This window comes from Rhinolophus sinicus, chromosome 5, assembly GCF_057876585.1.
Source record: "Rhinolophus sinicus isolate RSI-liver-muscle chromosome 5, RSI-T2T, whole genome shotgun sequence".
NCBI classification, from domain to species: domain Eukaryota; kingdom Metazoa; phylum Chordata; class Mammalia; order Chiroptera; family Rhinolophidae; genus Rhinolophus; species Rhinolophus sinicus.
In genome coordinates this window covers 5761362-5766388 of record NC_142505.1, presented here as the reverse complement: position 1 = coordinate 5766388, position 5027 = coordinate 5761362, and positions in this window count along the sequence as shown.

The window sequence follows — 5027 nt, the reverse complement described above, 5'->3', positions numbered from 1 at the left end:
GCGGGCGGGGGCGTCCGCTCCGACTTCTGGGACCGTGGGTCTCTAAAGGAAACACCTTTGACAGATTTCCAAGAACTTTCCAGGAAAATGGGGCGGGGTCCCGCACGCTGACCAATCGCAGCGCATGAGGCGGAGTCGAGTGGCCAGGATGGGCCAATTGCAGGGCAGGAACCCGAGGCTGACGTGATCCAGCGTGGTTGAGCGTGACCTAAAGAAGAGTAGGGAAAGACCCGGTTTGGAGAAGGCCAGGGAGGGGCCGGGGCTCTACACCCTCTAGTCCATACTTTCTTTGGGCTCCACTTCGTCGGGGACAGGCCCTCTTATCTCTTTGTAGAACCTATGGCAGCGCGGGGGCGGGGTCACGGGCCTCCAACGCTGTCTGTCTTGTATGCAAGCGTCCCCTGTGGACCGCACTTGGATCCCTGGACTGTGTGGAATGGTGGGGAGATGAGTGGCATGAAGTGGGGTTTGGAGAGGAATATGGGGGGAGGGTAGGGGTGCACAGAGAGGCCCCAGATTCGAACAGGTACACGGAGTCAAGCCTGTGGCCACCACACCCGAAAGGATCCAGGCGAGAACGTTTTCTCTGAAAGAGTTGGGAGAAAAGGCACACATCCCAACCTTGTGCACCAGGCAGGGCCATTCAGTCTCTGCTCACGCTGACCTCTGCCTGCGCACCAATCAGGGAAGAAGTGACCACCGATTTGGGGAGGCCGGCAGGAACTGTCAGCTCCCAGAGGACCCCACAGGATATTTCACTTGTGTCTCTGGATTTGTGGGCCTCCCAAAAACGCAGGAGTGAGACCTGGAGCGTCAGACGTCCGGAGTTAAACTGAGGTAGAGTGATAAAGGTAGAGGGATAGGGCAGTGACATCTGCTTCCATACACATGGAGCACTTGAAACGTTTGACTCTCAACAGCTGGTATTGCCCCCAATATGCAGACCAGAAGACTGAGGCCCAGGGAACAAAATGCCTTGCTAGGAAATAGCAGAACTCAAGTTTGATTCCAACTCTGAATCGTAAGCCCACACTCCTACCCGAGACCCTCTCCACCTTTTCCCAGTTCACTGGACTCACCAAGGAGCATATTGAAAGAACACAGGGGTTGTGCACACCTCCTCCAAGCCCTTGGGCCAGAAGAAGGGGAAGAGAATTGGAGAAGTGGAAGGTCCACTCCTCCCCCAGTGCCCAGTGTGTACCCTTAGGTTCCTCGGAAAGAAGGTGAGCGCAGGTCCCCTGGCAGGGATGACAGATTCCTGGCTGTGTTTAGATGCCTGAATGATATAGTATACAGGCTTTCCCAAGGACAGACAGGGCCAAGTTTACTCTGCCTGGGAGGGGGCAGGAAACAGACGGACTCCAAAAGCAAAACCCTGTGAAACAGGAAAAAATAATTGGTTAAGATGAGAAATGACTTCAGGGGACCCACTTCTCTGTAAATTTCCTGAAAGGAAGTTGAGTTTCTGTGTAGCCCTGCAAGCTCCTCATGATTAGGCCAGAAGCTGGTTTCTTGGGAGGGGGCAAGTATGGAGACCTCATTATGCATTTGTTGGCTGGAGCAGCTGGAGAGCCCAGCTTGGGCCCCTGGGTAAGGTGCTGTCTACTGTCCCATTACTATAAAGATAAAAGGGCTTCAGAGCTACCAAGCAGCAGAGCTAAGATTTGCTAGGACTTGAGGGTCTCTCTGGGGCCAAATCCCAAGCTCTTTACCCCAAGACTACCCCTTCCCCTCTAACTGTAACTACCTTACTGAACGCTTACTATGTGCCAGGAGCTCTCAGCAATTTCCAGCTCCATTTCATTGTCTAACTACTACATATTATCCCCTCTTTGATGAGGAAACTGAGGCACAGAGAAGTTACAATGTACCCGAGATCTCACAACTGGCAGGTGGTGAGTTGGGGCCTGATGCCCAGGGCTCTAAACTCTCCCCGACTTCCTCTCTAGGTGCCTGTGACATGCCAACTCCTAGGCATCCCTCAAGATCCAGCTGAAAGTTTCTCAGTGAAGCTTCCCTGTCAGAACATCATGGGTGTTCCCTTGAAACTATCTCCTACAGAAGTCAGTGATTGTGTAGTTCTGTATGTAAACTAAAGGGCCCCACAGATTTTGGCCCTTCAACCACCCTTTGTGAATTTGACAGCGCTATGCACCTCAGCTAGTGCTGAGAACAGTGGTAATCCCCTGTTTTGCCCAAGGTGCCCATCTACCCCAGGTGTTGTGGGTCCCTCTGGTCATCTCATGATCACCTGTCCTGCCCTCACGGTCCCCGAGCATCCACTGACGGCTGGTCCCACACTGCCACCCAGTGGCAATTCCTCTCCTGGTTATCTTTGCTAAATGCACAGAGTGTCCCAGGGTAACCCCTCCCCTGCACTGCAGGGACGGGCCTCGCTGCAGGTTCTGCAGCTCCCCACTCAGAACCGTCACAAAGTGGGTCACAACAATACGCAGCGGTGCCATCCTCAAAGTCTAGCTCATTTGGTCTCCATATTCTCACCATGTGCAGCCTCTCCTCTCTCATAAGGACAGTCCACACATATATGTACGTGTGTGTGTGTATGTGTGTGTGTGGGGTATTCAGCTTCCCCAGGGACTTGCTAGGCCTCCTGGTCACTGTTCTCTATTCCAAAGGCCTCAGCCCCAACCCCTTGGACTTACAGCTATCATGAGGGCTGTGTGGCAGAGACTGCCACCATGTACCCACCCCTGCCCCAGCCCGGCTATCCCAAACACTGAATCCTCCCATCCATGTGCACTTGGACGTGGCAGATGGCTGCTGGAACATGAGTAGAGAGGGGAAACCAGGCATTCTGACTCCCTGGATTAAGCGAACAGTTGTGAAACATCTGTCTATGCTGAAACCATGTGGGGAATGTGTGTGCTTGAGTAGGCACTGGCATTGGTTATAGAGACTGCAAGGGGAAAGGCATTGCCATCGCTGACTTTTTACATTTCTGTATAGTTCAAATTTATTATAAGAAGAAATTTTACTTATGCAATTACAGTTTTTAATAAAAGTCACCAGTTTAAAACATACAATTATAAAATTTTTAGAACAATTGTAACCTAACTCCATTTTTAGAAAGTAAGTTATCTGAGAGAATGCACGGAGATGTCCTTGGCTGGGACCAGGAGCCTAGCCCTCTGCTTATAAGTGGGACTCTGCTTGCTCAGCCACAGGTTCGCATGGCTCAAACCAATTGCCTCCAGAGGGAGGATGCTTCTCCAGCTTCCAAGCATTGGAAGCTTCTGGATCTCAGGGCTTTCTCCAAAGCTTTGAGATGTTGAATGAAATTTTCAGTTGGGGCTTAGGGACAGAGGTCCTGGGTCCATCTAGGCAAAATGTGTGTGAGTGTGTGTGTTGTGTGCTTGTGCCTGTTGGTGTATCTCTGTGTGCATGTGTACACATGGGTAAATGTGTGTGCATATGTGAACTCTGTGAGAATGTTTGTACATGTGGATGTGGGAGGGGTGCAGGGAGGCACACAAAAGGAGGGTATAGTTTGAGGATGAGAGCTGGGCCCTTGATGTTCTTTGGAGTTCGGATGGGGGCTCTGCTATGACAGTTACTAACTCAGGCAGGTCGTTTGACCTCTTAGGGTTTCTCTGTCTTGTGTGTCTGTCATGTAGGCTGCATGGGATGGATACACCCTTCCCTTTTCCAGTCCCAGTGAGGTCATGGGTGGCCAGGTAGAGCAGCAGGTCAGCATCTGACATGAGTGAAGGGCTCAGTAGATCAGTTGAGGCTATCAGCAGGGCCTCGTGTTTCACTGAACCCTGCTAGTTTGATGGTCGCCTTAAGGAAACAGGGTAGAGCCCTTTACACCCTCATCCAATTCAATGCCTACACACAGAGGTTACCCGCTCTCCAGGAGCTGCTGCTCTGAAGAGCCTGGACCTGAAGCCCAAGCGTCTGAGTGTGTATGTATGTTGGGGCATGGGGATCATTTGTCCCTAATCCCGAAGCCAGGAGAAGAACGGCTCAGCCACCTATGGGTGGGATGGAGGCCCCGGTGCTTGCAGTCCTGCAACTGGCCTGTAGATGACAGCAGAGGCACACGCAGTGATCCTGCCCCGAGTCGCACCTTCCTAGTCCGAGTGCGCCACGAAGTTCAGGACCCTCAGCCTCCGGGTTGGGGGTGGGGTGGTGGGGATATGCAGGAGTGGTGCAGATTTGTCCAGCGAGACAGCAACACCCCTGCGACACTAGACAAACTGTCTCCTTTCAGGGGACCTGCTTTTCCTCATTTGTGAAATATTAATAAGTTGTTTAACAGCTTGTGATGGGAAAACTGGCTCAAAATAAATAAGATAGACTAAGAATCAACTCAGAATAGACCTAAATGAGGAAGGGAAAAACCACAAAGCCAATAGAGAATATCTGTCATTGGGATGGGAGGAGACGATTTTAAACACAACCAAACTATAAAGTGAAAATTGATGGACCTGACCAAATGGGAATTTAGGATTTTTGGTCTAAGAATACTGTATCCCAAGGGAAAAAATAAGCCAAGGAGGTGAGCAGGAGATGCACAGAGCGCAGAAACGCCAATGCTGGAGAGACGCTCCGAACCACCAGGGACTAGAGAGATGCGAGTCACAACGAAATGACATTTCATTAGGAATGTTGGCAAAAATTAAGACTTTAGGTACGCTGGCGGTTGGTCACCACTGAGAAAGTCGCAAACTTTACAATCCTTACTGGAGGGCCGCCTGCAGAGAAAACACCCGATTCAAGTGGCTACCTGAGGCTCCTAGAGAAACAAGAGTTCCTGAGCTGTCACTTTGTAGGTCGTTAGTAAAATCCGGGGCTCGCACGGCACACACGGGGCCCCGATGTGTTCGCACGACGGTCTACCTGCATCGCCGCGGGAGCCTTAGAGGTTGAGGGCCCCCTGTGGAAGCCACGCCCCTATTTACGTCTGTCCCGGCTCTGGGGCGGGGTCAGAGTAGGGCTCTCGCCCCGCCCTGTCCTGCCTGGGCGCGCCTGGCCCTTTAAGCCTGACCGAGCCCGGCCCCAAG